General features: G+C 38.8%; 1 protein-coding gene across 1 annotated transcript in view; it reads left to right on the top strand.

The window, feature by feature from the left end:
* Positions 1 to 14,651, top strand: part of peak1 (pseudopodium-enriched atypical kinase 1) — a 30,445-nt gene that overhangs the window by 3,611 nt on the left and 12,183 nt on the right. The window lies entirely within an intron of this gene.

Raw genomic sequence — 14,651 nt, 5'->3', positions numbered from 1 at the left:
CACGGACCGACCGTCACTCGCAGTCACACGTTTATCAGGCTACAAATGCACACTTCACAAGATATCACAGCTGGATTCCATTAAATCTGCAAGGTTTGTGAAATTAAATGTTTATTAGATATTCAGAGATTTGCTTAATTGATGTAGATGCGCATTTGCTGAATGTTGACAGTAAATAAGAAAACTGATTGTTTGCCTTTTCTGTTACAAATAATTTAAAAGCAAACGCTTTACTTTTTCGCTGCATAGTACCATTTACTTTCTTTGCTTACCAGTTCTGTCTAATAAAGTATAAGATATGACTGACATAAACTAATGAAGATGGAGAATGTTTATTTTCACCGCCCGTCAAAATAAAAGTCCCGCTTCCAACACATCAGCCAATCAGAAACACTTATCGGCCGATGCCGTGCCAAATATCGGCCTTGGCGATATATCGATCGACCACTAATTGTGCACATTAGCTCTATCACTTTAGAGATGATCACATTAGATGTAGCCTAGGCCTAGTGCTTTATCATTAACCAAAAGATAATGCAACAGTTTAGGGATGAGTAAAAATACATTGTTGACTTCATATTTCACAGAATGACAAGTACTGAATCACATTTATCATACTGTCTCTCCTGTGTAGTATGTGGGATTAAGATTGTGTATTATTCATAATAAAAAAGGTATGACAAAGTCAGTGCCATCTATAGAGTCATCTATAACTACAAAAACAGCCAATCATGCTCATTGAAAGCTTTTTTTTTTGTCTGTTCAGCAATATGTAATATAGTAATTCTTTAGTTTAGATGCACATCTTTGTATCAATTTGCATTTCTTGTTAAATGTCAGTCCAAAATGGTAGATGATCAAAAATACCGGCGGCTGTTTAAAAAGGACTCTCATTTGGCTGGTAACGTGTGTTAAATTCATACTGTGAATGCATGACTCCAATAAAAACTGAATATACCAGTGAAAATCTAAATGTTGCCACTTGGAAGCACACAGCATCTCCTCCGCATTGCAATTGGATGCCATCCAATTCAATTGTAAGCGTAAGATTTAAGAAAAGGGTTCAGTAGTAAAGTACATGTTGCCTGCGGCACGCAAAGGTGCCAGGGAAAATCAATTTTTGCTGTTTAAATTGTGTTTTTACTAGTCGATTACTCGTGCACATCCTAGTAGAAGCATGCGAATTGGGATTTGGTGAAGTACATAATCATCTCCACAGTGATGATGTCATAAAATTTTGAGTTTCAGTCATAGTGACATCATGACAACAGCATCAGCAGTTCCCATAGCAACAAAGGTGCCAGCTACCTCAAGGCTACTCTGAGTGAAGTGCAGCTAATCCTGGCTGGGTCTGCAAAAATCCTCTCCAAAAAAACCTTTCTGAACTCCATGATGTGTTTTCATCAAAGTCAAATGAGTCAAGCGGCAGTCTTTCACGTACTGATCCAGGATCTGTTTGTGTGTCTTTCAGTGGATAACGCGCACCATCTGCTTGTCGTAGCACCTCAGGACCTAAATGTGATTTACTGGCATGTTTTATGATCTGCTAATCCACAGTGGGAATATTAGGCTTAATAATAGAGGGTGATATCATACATGATGTCATCGCCAAGACGTCTTCTCCATCATGATGACAGCGTGCTTCACTTTAAGTGATCCCTTGATATCAAAAACATGCTCCTCCAGACGGACTGCCCTAATTGTCATGGAGATGGTTCGTCCTTGCTGTCATTGAATAGGAATTTGCTGGAATTGGCTCGGTTCTCACATGGGTTCTTCCATGCTCTGCCCACTGTTTAGGCCACACCCACATCACATTAGCCCCACCCCTGCTCTGCTCCATATCAGCTCCCGAAATCTTGTCTGCCGTCTCAGGCTGCCCTCAGAGACTTTTATAAGTTTCCAGACTCAGGCCACCCTGAACTGCATTTGGCTTGGCGTGAGGGTCAGGAAGTGAACTGAATGAACTGGATTTCATACAAATATCTATTTGCTGGAATAAAAAAAGATTTTTAGATCTTTACAAAACCACCTTAGGATAGACGTAAGAGAAGACGGTATCAAACAAGTGCGAGTAAGAGAGAGATGCAGCCCACAGGCGTTCAGAATAACAGAGGGAATGTGAGAAGCCAAAGGAAAGAGTGACAGACAGCCAGAAAGAAAGAGTGGAGGTGGTTAGAGGTTGGCATCGAGAGCCGTGTAGGCTGAAATTGTGTTAACGCTGATATTTTAGAGCTCTAGTGCTGCCACTCGTTCACTCTGAAGTTTACCATCAAGGTTGCATAATTGCCTGGCCATTAACACATGCACACTCATGCATAACCGAACAAAGGGTTTCGCTTTTGAGCTGTGCATTAAGCTTTCAGGCCGAAACACACTCTCAGGGCCAGCTTTTTTCCTTTTCGTTCTAATTTTTCCATATTTGCAGTGTTTTTGATGGCTTTCTATTCCCAATTTGGCCATTTTTCAGACTTTGTTAGTGTAATACAAAATAGTTTATAAACATGCAAAGACGACTGATTTACACGAAGTGAGCATTTGTAAGTACAACATTTTCTAATTTGTCGATTTGTTTGGAATAGGTATATTGACTTTTAAACTAGGCTTGAGTTTAAACATGCTTCTGTTGATGAAATGTCATTAGCGTTTTTGGTATGTTAAGTATGTTAACGTAAATGTATTGAAAGTTAAGTCGCTAATGCTCTACGCAAGTAAATCGTGAGTGGTCTAAATAGTGACCTTCCATGGTCAGTTTTTTCTTTCCATTGCAACAGTTCGAACAGAATCACATTTATATTATATCTAGTTACACTGCTAGCATGTTTACTTGTAGCTTTTCCACATTGTTTGCTTGAAATAGATGCTAAAAGAGTCCAAACTAGGGATGCAGCGAAAAGAGAGTAGCGTAATTTTACCAGCACGGCTATACCACACCATGTTACAGCACAATAGAGCTATTGCAAACAGAAACAAGTATACTACTACATAGAAGTTTAATGTCGATGCATTATTTAAGCAGACCGGCAGTGAGCAGTACATGAGTGGAGCATTCCCATAGGCCGTGAGCAACTGACCGGAGTGCAAATGCATAGAGCAGAATATTGAGGTGAGCTTCACTCCGGTCAATGATAACGACTAGAGCGAGAGTGAAGCCTGAGCGCTGAATACTGAGGGACAGGGTGGCATTCAGTTGTGCTCAGAATTAATGGCACCCCTGGTAAATATGATAAAAATGGCTGTGAAAAATAAATCTGCATTGTTTTTCCTTTTGATCTTTCATTCAAAAAATTTGCAAAAATCTAACCTTTCATTGAAGTAAAAGAATTGAATGTGGGGGGGAAATCACATTAGGAAATAATTGTTTTTCTCCAAAACACGCTGGCCACAATTATTGGCACCCCTAGAATTGTTTACGAGTAAAATATCTCGGAAGCATATTTATTCTCTGAAGTTTTTGAATTAAAGATCAAAAGGATAAACAATGCAGATTTATTTTTTACAGCCATTTTTGATCATTTTTACTAGGGGTGCCATTAATTCTGACCACAACTGTATATGTTTGGCTGTTTTTCTCTTTAAGCCAAAAACCGAAAATCCAATTTTCGGCGGCCGAAATTTCAGTGCATTCCTAGTCAAAACGCGTCATCAGAATAGCACTAGTTACCTATCAATGAAACAGTTTTGGCTGAAACAGAAAATAACTTCCATGTTCGCTGTTGCCAAGATTCAGTAAAACATATCTTATTTAATGGCACAGACATTTTAAGGTAACTCTATCCATTGCCCCCTTGAATACTTGAGGTTTATTACCTCTACAGGAACTAAAGAAAACCTCATCAAGAATGTACAGCAGGACCGTGCACTTGCAATCCGATGGATGAGCTTTTGCACACTTGCATATTTTTGGCCTTTGTCTTTTTGGCCATTTTGTGTTCTGAATAGCACCATACCATACTATCATTTCTATTTTTGCAATATGTGTACCAATTTTCTGTAAGCATAAATTACCTAGATGATGTGCAGAATACAACAGAGCACACTCATGAGATTCTCTATCCCACAATGAAATCCTCCATTTCTAGTCTCCTTTTTCGAGACGCTTTTACACAGAATTGGAAAAACAACTTTTTTACAAGATACTAATTCAACTCTACACGTTAAATTAAACACGTAAAATAACATGGCATACTAATGCATTTTTTTTAAAAAGCTAGTATTCTGAAGCTTGTTAATTATACAGGATAATTTAACCATAGATATCATATATAAACGCTAGATGTCTTATGGCGCAGTCACTTCCGGCATCACCGTTCGGCCATCTTACCGCAGTGAAGCTTTGCATTAGGTGAGTGATCAGCATGCACACAAATCCTCATATCTCGCTGAAATATTGACGGATTTACAAACAGTTTGGTTTCTTACAAACGTTATTAACGTGGCTATAATTCCGAATGCTTGAACATGTATGTTATAATTATTCATATGTATGCAGTGTATGTATGTAGTGTCATAACTACATCTCTGACGTTTATAACAAACCAAACCGTTTGAAAATCGGTAGAAAATTGAGCAAGTTATGGTTATTTAAAAGTATATGCACCATTAAACGAGTGAGCGAGTCCACTGTGGCAAGATGGCCGCCGTGTGCGGACGTCGATCTCCATTGGCCAGCAGCGCGCACGAGACATCTAGCCTTTATATATGATATCTATGAATTTAACCCACAGGGACTTGAAGTCGCTCACCCCAACAGGAAGTGATGTCAGAACCCCCACCCTATCTTATTACTCCCATAGGAAATGATTATTCTAATGGGTGTGTGTGTGTTAGTGCTCATATAAACAGTTGTAGCACAAACACGCACATTCTCTGACCTCTCTAGTGTAAATATTAGTCCCGCTCCCTTATAAAGCACTAATGGTGACTCACAGCCAAATGGAAGACGCCTTATATAGAATTGTGCATGTGTTGTTTAGGTGTCTAGCAGAGGTACTTCCCGAATCCCTACATGTGAAAATATGGACTTGGTTGTCTTTGTCTTGCTTTTTTGTTTATCTCCAGGGAGATTTTGAGGTCATAATGCCATAATTGGTTCTGGATGCTGATTGGCCGATAGTGAGGCCATTATGGCGACAGAGGAATGCAGGAATGAGATCTGTTTTCTCAAAGCCACATCCTGTGAGCACACACACACACACACACACACTGAACCCGAAAAACGGCTGATCTCTGTATCAAATCGGCATCAGTTCTCAAACGAATGGTTGAGAAATGGTTAAAAACATTCAGTGAATGAGCCAAATGGCACTCAGAAACCAATTACTGCAAATAAAATGATGCCCTTGCAAAGACCTCTCTCTCTCTCACACACACACACACACACTCGAGTGGGTGACAGCGCTGAATTCCTCTGGTTTCTATCACTGTAGTGGCTGTTTAGTCTTAGACACGGTTGGAATGTGCCGTGGCATGAGAACTTGCCATCAACACTCACACAGAGGTTAGCGAGACCTACAAACATCTGTGCATGCGTGTGAATCACGTTTCATTTGTTCTTTAAACAGAAAAATCATGTCCCTAACAAATCTGAATATTTATGAAGCAGCGTTTCTTCTTCTTAATACAGTTCTAGTGTGCATCTCTTTGAGTGTGTTTGTAGGGTCTGGCTTTGAAAGGAGGAGGGGAAGTTTACGGATCGGATTAGAGCAGTTTGTGTCGGTTCGAGGGGCTTGACATTAATGGTCGTCCAGGGAAACCACAGAAAAATCACACAACTAAAACATCACATATAGAGACCGCTGCACCGATATGGCATGTGCTCATCTGATACTGTGATATGATCAATTTCAAATGAACCTGTTGATAAAAAATTTCACTCAAAAAAAGATATCGGATTTACGCTCAATTACCTTTTCACATTTGTCATCATCTAACGCTGACTTAAAGTTAATCTTTATAAAAAATAATAAAATAATGTTGTTAAATATATTCTCTAGCAGATCTCAAAATTGACATCCATTTTTCATACTGTACATTATAATGTTGTGATGCATATTTTAATATTTTAATGCATATTATTATTTATTTTTCATTTATTCATGATCACTATTTTAGTTTTTCGTATTTTCTTTTTCATTTATTTTGACACATTTTTATGATATTTTAATTAAATCGCCTGTTTATTGGTTATTGGTTACCTCTTATTGTTTTGGTCAGACTTTTAATATCAGTGCATCCCTAAAAATCTAACAAATATTGGTAGTCTTAAGGCCCATTCACACAAGGATAATAACTATAACAATTAAGTTTTAATCATTTCTATGAGAGTAGTGAAGTCCAGACCACAAATGTAACGACACAGAGGAACATATCATTTGAATTACTTTCACAATGATTTTTTTCCATATGATGAACAATTAAAAACATTGACAACCAATCAGAAGCTAAAGAATCCAGCCAATCAGAATCCGGCTCAAGTATTTAATGCATCAGACAACAAAACTGCATTGTGCGCTTAAAACAAACAGAACATTGTTCCCCATTAGCATGAATGCCAATATAGTTATAGTTATTTTAAGGTGAACAGGACTTTTGGCCACTAGCCCATTAACTTCCTCTTTAAGAGGGCACATTTTGGCTTTATGCCGACAGTCAAAGGTTTGACTACGCAAGACTAAGCTTAGGGTCTGTTGTGGTTCAGGTATTGATTACTTGATGAAACGTACAGGCTGAGTTCAAAGCCTCTGTGTGTGTGTGTGTGTGTGTGTGTGTGGTTGACTCCTCACAGTATTTCCTCAGGACAGCTGCTTTGACTGGCTTAATGTGTGCAGGAAGATCACAGTCGATGGTGGCCCTAAGAGGCCCGTTGTAATCCTGAAGGCTTTTTGTGTCATCCGACTTCACCCAGTCCTGCTCCGTCCTGCCATGCTCAGGGTGGCCTGTTATTGCAGCTGTGCAAAAGGATGCTGGAAATGATATCAGTCTCTCCCTCTCCTACTGGAAAATCACTCTTTCATTCTTAATATTTTCATAACAGAAACGGCGACATCCATAATGTGACTCACTTCCGAGTCAAACTGAATAGTTAGTGGGAAATAATGAAGGGTGGGACTTTGATCAAATCCATCACGGTTTGAGAGGCAAGGAAAAAGTAAGCGGTTTGAGAAAGAAACCTTAGGAAGCAAGACAAAGCAGGCTATAATATTGTTAGATGATAATATTTTTATCTGCCTCTGCAGATTTGGTTGAATCAGCAGAGGAAGGGTCTTTTCAGAAGCAAAGAAGGTTATTACATTTAGATTTTTTCTTCAGAATAACGTGAATAATCATGCATTGCATTGCAGAAAATGGAAGTTCACCCATTAAAAAAACAAAAAAACAAAACATAATTTACTCACTGTCCTGTCTTTGCAAATCCATATGACCCATGTTCTTCCATGAAATGCATGATGCAACTAGTCAATTAGTGCATTTGACGACTTAATCTAGATTTTTTTGTGTGTTAAAGCATCATACACTTTCAGATGGAGAACTTTATCTGTTGCGCCATACCATCTTCAGGTTTTTTTGCATCCCACCACGAGTATTGTTTTTAGACGCTGTCAGGTTTTAAAAAAGTTTATGAAACTGATTCTATTCTTTTGCGTTCTGTCTAGCTGGGTTTTTTTGTTCTTACCTGTATCCTTTGCCAACTTAAACCCAAAATGCATTGCAATGAGCCAAGATTGTGGACAAAATAGGAGAAATGTATACTTAAAGTAAAGGTAGAAAATGGTACATTTTTAATTAAATTTAAAAAATGTTTTTACCTATTTGTGTTTTTCTTTTAGAGCATAACTTTTTTTTTAGCCCAAGACGTTGTTGTTTGTTGGGAGTTTGTTTCAGGAGTTCGAAACAGCTTTTCCAAAGCAAACTTTCCAGAAAAACACCTTCAAACCATTGAGTCCGCTGAGGTCAGGCTCAAGTAAAAACATAAACACACTGGAGAGCTGCTTTATAGTGGAAATTGAAGTTATTCTAATCGAAAATGACACTGACTCTGTCTTTTCATGTTTAATCCATCTTATTTTTAACGTAAGAGAGGGCTGTGCCATTTGTAAAGTGTATGTGTCTGGCTTCCTGTGTCATTCGCTTCCACTTATTTTTAGCTGTACAAAACGGCTCATTTTAGCTGCCTGATATTGCAAACTGATATTTCTTACCATATTATTTTAATGTATTGTGGTAATTAACATAATTACTGACGTAATCACTGCACTTTCAGAAGTCAGAAGTCATGCACATAGAAAATAGCTTACTTCAACATGGTTCAAATTAAGGTGGAGAGTGTAAATCTGATGTTGCTTGCTCTTTCAATCTATTTAAGTGCTAAATAAATAAACGTGATGTGACTATACCTGATCTGAGTGCTGTATTGCAGAGCTCTTGCAAACAAATCCACATATGATCTGATGCTTTCTTAACTGCTTTTTTCTCACCGCTGTCATTTTTGTTGCGTGTTTTATCAAGAGGAAAGTGCACCGTTTATATCTACATATTCATCTAAATGCCGCTCTCAGCAGTGTGGGTGGTGTTGGATCTTTCCTAACAGTAGTGTATCACTGCTCAGGTATTTCAAACTTTTTTTTACCACTAAGCAAAGAACAAAAAAAAACTTTTGTCGTGAGTATTGGGGACTGTAGTGTATATAGAGAGCTCCAATTCACTCAATATGAGGATGCTGCCTTACAGGGTTACGATACTGCCAGTGTAGTTCACTAGTTTAGCTCACAACAGCGTCTAAAAACAATCTCACTAGTTTTTGGAACGGACCCATAATGTTGCTCTTCTCAGTGATTTGGAGCAGCTGTTTGTGTGCGTGCTCGTATTATCTTTGTCCCGTATTCATGAATTTCATGTCTTTAGTTGCATTAAACATGTTTTGCTCCTTAGTGAACCTCATCTGAATTATTTCAGTCATGATTTTGTCGAACATATGCGGACTCAGTCACCTGCTGAGAGAGGGAGAGACGAGCGATGGAAGGAATAAAAGAATTAGATGAATCTATTGTGTAGTGAAGATGAGTCGGTTATGTAACGCTCCCATATGGAAGCTGCATGCATACTGCCGGGAGATGCCAGCGCGTACGTGTGTGTGTGTGTGTGTGCGTGCGCGCTGCAGATCAGTTTCTCATTATTATTCACTATGTGATTAGAGTAAAGCTTTGATCCTGTATTCAGCTCACTGAGGGAATCTGTCATCCCTTTGATGACACACACACCCACACACAATGGTAAATCTGCATGAGTCGGACTGAGCATATTCTTCTCACGCCAGTCTGTTAAACATGGGAAACATGCTTTTGTTTTTTTTAATCAGGATTCAGGCTAATCACCCCTCTTATTTGTGTTCGGAAAAACAGTGAGGTGTGCGACTGTGCGTTCAACCATTGTTAGGTCAGATTACAAGAAAATTAATTGACTTGGCAGTTGCTTATATTACACAATCTTACAGGACAAAGGTGATCATTAAATCGTTAAAGGAGACAGGATATAAACAGGATTTTTCATGCTCTTTTGAAATAAGAGTTCAAATCAGTTGCAGGTGGTTTTAGTGGGAGGTACATACTCATTCTCAAGCGAATTTGATTGGACAAAATTCTGTGTAGTTCAGTATGAGTCAATACAATTTTCCTAGAAAAGACAAACATAAGTAGAATTAGGCTCAGTTAGTGTTTACATCTGGTATTAACGTGTTTTGGTAGATCAGATCACAAGTAGATGAGGGAGACACATTCACGTTTACACCTGGTATTTTAATCTGTAACTTTTTTTGCTTTCAACCAGTTCTGTCCTGATTTCTTTGAGGGGAGGGTCAAATGGACATTCGATCTAATGGACGAAATAAGACCGCACCGAACGCTGTGAGTGTGTGTTAGAAATCAGGAATGGAGAGAGAACATTATGTTTGGTATGTTTTTCATCTTCAAACCAAACTTGTGTCTTTAACTGACAAAGTTAAAATCCCGCCTCACTAGCTCGCTTTCCATAATGTTTACGCGTTAGATCAGTAGACGGAGAGTCTTTTGTGGCTGTTCGAACACATTCGACCACATGAGCGTTTACACTACGAAAGCAATCCAGTCAAAGGCATTTTTGACTAGGCCTACCTCTGGAAGTGGCTGAAAGTGGACAAGCTCAAAACGTTTTAGACCCGTTTACACCTGTATTTAGTCGTCCACTTGTGATCCGATCGACCAAAACACATCTTAATACCAGGTGTAAACAGGGTCTAGTTGAGGGTAGAATTTGCCCCTTCAAATATCACTGTTAGCATCTCAAGTGCCATCCATCATTTATTTTTATCGGTTTATTTTTTGCCTGCATAATATTTAATGTCACATTTTTATGCCCAGATTGTACAGCAGGCAGGATGCTTCACTGTCTTGAATTTTAAACCCCCAGGAGAAATTTGAAATGCACATGCACTGCATGAAACCTTTACATCCCATGATGCATTTCTGTGCTGCATCGATTCAATCAGACAACAGGAAGCCATCCACCAGCAGCCATCAGTTCAGATTGAAGAAACGTAAAGACTCCACATGGCTCTTTACATTACACTGATAGATAATGGTTTCTGTTGTCCAAGAGCATCACCCAAGAGATCCCATTGGTCACTGAGTAACATCCACTACCAGAGGTTTCATTTAAACATCATTTAAAATGCAGGCAGAGAGACTCCAAGCCGAGTAAAGAGCTTCTAATATCATAATGGATCTTATCGTAATGTCTTTTCCTCTTAGACTCTGGTTTCCCAAGCTAATTTGTTTAGGAGCATGAAGGAGATCATGTTATAAGTACTTTCTCCCTGACTCTTTCTTTGTTGCCCATTCATGCATTCATTGTTTAAAAGCCCATGGGCGCTGTTCGCCTTCATAGCAGACAGTGATGAAGATTAATCATCTTTTATCAGATGCTGATTATTCTAGACAGGTGCCAGCTGTGTTCAGGAAGCTGACTTTTTTTTTGGTTCGGGGCATCTCTGGGTCAAATGTTTATTGGAATGTGGGCAGATGTAACGGATCTCAGGCTCAAGGGGTCAAAGGATCTTAAGGGTGCCAGACATTTTTTGCTCCAAGTTGTGAAGAAGAGTAATTTTGGAACCTGCATTTCAGGTTTGTGTGCATGAGCTTTTAGGTTGTCATGGTAACCCAAACCCAGCAAGACCTGCCAGTGGCGTTGAGTCATTTCCAATCAGTCTTATACTTGCACAGTGAACTTGCATCCTGCTGTTCACAAGCAACATTGGTTTGTGGATCAAAAATAATTAGTTGTTTGGTTCTCTTTCTAGATATGTTGATGACATAATTGGCTGTGTGGGTAGGGCCTATGAATATGTATTTGTGTCAAAGGCACAATGATACACAGTTTTCTTTTTTTCTTCTCTTGCACAGTTTCTGGAACACTAATGCAGAATACTCTAAAACTTTCCAGCTCCATTTTACATCTACTGTAACTGATGTAATTGTCTAACTTCTCTGTCTGCTGAAACTGTACAATTTTTCTCTAGCTTCTGTTGCACTATACTTTCTCTAGTTATTACTGTAACTCAATAACATTGAGTAACTCTTGCTGCTGTGAACCTATATCTGCTCTATCTACTGTAATTTTATACCTACTCTATCTGCTGTAACACTGTATTTGCTCTAGCTTCTGTTACTCTATAACTGCTTATTCTATAACCCCATTCCTTCTATAGTTACTGCTGTAAAACTATATTGCTCTAGCTACTGTATATGTATACTCAATCTGCTGCAACATCTGAATCTGCTCTTGCTGTTGTATCTCTACATCATCTTTAACTGATGCCTCTATATTCTATAACTCTGTTATAACTCTATACCTGCTCTAGCCAATGTAATTCTATACTTACAAAATCTGCTATACCGTCTCTATCTGCTGTAAGGCCATGTATCCACCAAAGCGTTTTGCCAGAGGCTATAGTGTATTTTTCCAAGTTGTTATTAATGGCACTTTTCACCCAGCCATCCAATCACAGTGGAGGAGGGGCGGGACTAATGCAACACCGAACAACCGCCACATTCTGCTTGGACAACGGCAACAGATGACAACAAGAAGCATAATAATGGAACAAAATCATTTAAAACAAGAGCCAGAGCAAATACTGTACATTGTAATGACATTTTTATATAGAAACAAACTCTCTGTGAAATGAGATACTAGTAACACTTCAGGATATTCTATATCATAACAAGCAAAGCGTCTCAACTGAGAAAACGCTGCGACTGCTCTCAATCGCCCACAGCTAGGCGTTTCAGAAGGCTAAAAAACACTCTACATTTGCTCTAGCTGGTTTTGCTGTATAACTGCTCAGTCTTTCTCCAGCCCTATACCTGCTCTAGTTACTGCTTTAACTCTATATACGTTCAATCTTCTGTCATTTCATATCTATTCCGTCTGCTATAACTTTAAATCTGTGACTCTAGCTGCTCTAGATCAATTGTATCATACCTACACACAACACCCCGCACATCTCGGTCACTGAGCGTCACACACACTGGTGGCTCTGGAGAGAGTGTGTGAGGGTGGAGTTTAGATCTGAGTGGTTGGAGTGATGTCATCACTCAGGTATGTGAAACATGAGAGAGACTCAGTGAAGGAGTCAGAGAACAACAAACAGATTGTACCGAGACAGAGAGACTCTACTATTTTGTCATATATTTGTTCAAATGTGTTATATTTTATTCAGTGTGACTTGCAGATGTTGTCCCCTGTATCAACTTGATGTTGTTTTCCTTTGCTCGAGGGCTTAGTTATAGTGGTTTATCTATCAACCCTCCTGGGATTTGAACCAAAAGTGTTTTAGACTGCTGGTCTATTTTCAAAGATTCTCAAGCTCTGGCTTACAGAATCAGGTTCTTCTCAAAATTGTGCCTGGTTCCTGCCTCTGTTTGCTGTCAGGAGGAGCATTTCATGAATATTTTCCTGAAATTTTAGGAATTTCATTTTATTTATAATTTTTTTAGTGAATGTGGCAGCATGTTCCTCAGCTAGACAGCAGTGCCATATTTCCTGGCACTGTCCCAAAACACGTCCCTAAAAAAACACCACATCTGCCCGTTTCACTGCCTTTTTGATTCTGTGCTAAGGACATCTGGTGTGACTGCACACATCGTCCAGCCAAGACTAGTCTTTCTAGCTTATATCTTTTCTGCTACCTTCTTGGGTCCAGTTAACAGTTGGTGGTTCAGAAAATATATTCCATCCATTCAAACAGTACTATGGAGACAAATTTGAATGAGATTATTAAAGCATCTTAGTTTGGTTTTATATATTTGTAACATGATTTAGTTTCATTAAATTTTTAACTTTGAGGTTAAGTATTGTTTGTTTGGTTTTTAATAAAGCTATGACTATAAGTGCACACTTGAGTCAACACATCCTGAAAAAAAAGAACAGTGGAGGAAGATAGGAGAAGTGACATGAACTCTAAGGAGGGAAATGAAGGGTGGAGATATGTTTCTCCATCTGTCTGAAAGCCATAAAGAGCTTCATTAACGCACGAGCTGCTGCTGCATCCTCCTGAGTACACGCTGTCTCTCCCTCTCTTGCTTCCTGTCTCTCTCTCTGTCTGTCTCGTTCTCATTAATCTCAGATGTTGTGCAATGGAATGTTGTTCTCAGTCTGCAGATGGATTTAGCAGAGAGCACAAAAATATATCTGCCCCTAGACAAACACACACACACACACACACACTCGCTCACTCTAGGCATGACAATAGGAAGGAGCTCCGTTAACCCTCAGTATTCAAAGTGTGTGTGTAGGTGTGTGAGCGAGAGAGATTAGAGTGGGTTTCTCTGTGTTCCTAAATCCTGATTTGGATTATATGCAATTAGCTGGTCTGTTAAGAGATATTTATTATGTTTTGATAGATTTAAAGCTAATGAGCTTTATAGATTGTATAGCTTTTTAGTTTCAGTAAGTCCAAACTCAAATTTTCCAAACAGTAAATCTGAGATTAGTTTTAGTATGATTTACCAATGCTAAATCTCATCTAGAAGGCCGGTACAGACACAAATACACATGAAGTAATTTATGAGTCCTTTGCTTAATTGTTTTCTTAACCTTTAAAATGTATTATAAATGCATAACCATAAATGTCCTATTCAGTATTGTGCAGCGAATAGTTCTGCATATGATTTATATCTGGAATGTTAGAAAACGAACAGTAGATCCTCTGTTAGATCAATTGTGTGTGTGTTGAGTCATGTTCTTCTGCGGTTTATAGATGTCTAGTGTGCTCCATGGCGACATGAACCCTGATGATTTGAACATCGTGACCCTCATTTGAGAGTCTTTGCCCTGAACAAGTGCCGAGCAACAGGTCACAAATGAAGAGTTTGTAAAACCTTGCCAGCACTCATCTTTCTTATTTATGTTCCTGACTGTATTGCATATAAACGAGTGTTTGATTGAGTAGGTCAGTCCGCTGTGTAATAAAAATGTTTGTGTATTGGGTTTGGGGAATTTTACAAGTGTTTCAGATGTTGGGAGAAATAGGACACAATTACAACCAGCATAATTTCATTACTTTTGAGGTCCAGATGTCTGAGAATGTCCTCATATAGTAAAACCTGACTGACTTGTTA

This window comes from Abramis brama (genome assembly GCF_963993115.1).
Source record: "Abramis brama genome assembly, chromosome: 20".
Taxonomy (NCBI): domain Eukaryota; kingdom Metazoa; phylum Chordata; class Actinopteri; order Cypriniformes; family Leuciscidae; genus Abramis; species Abramis brama.
The sequence above is the reverse complement of the archived record's forward strand: the minus strand, read 5'-3'. Positions and strand labels throughout refer to the sequence as shown.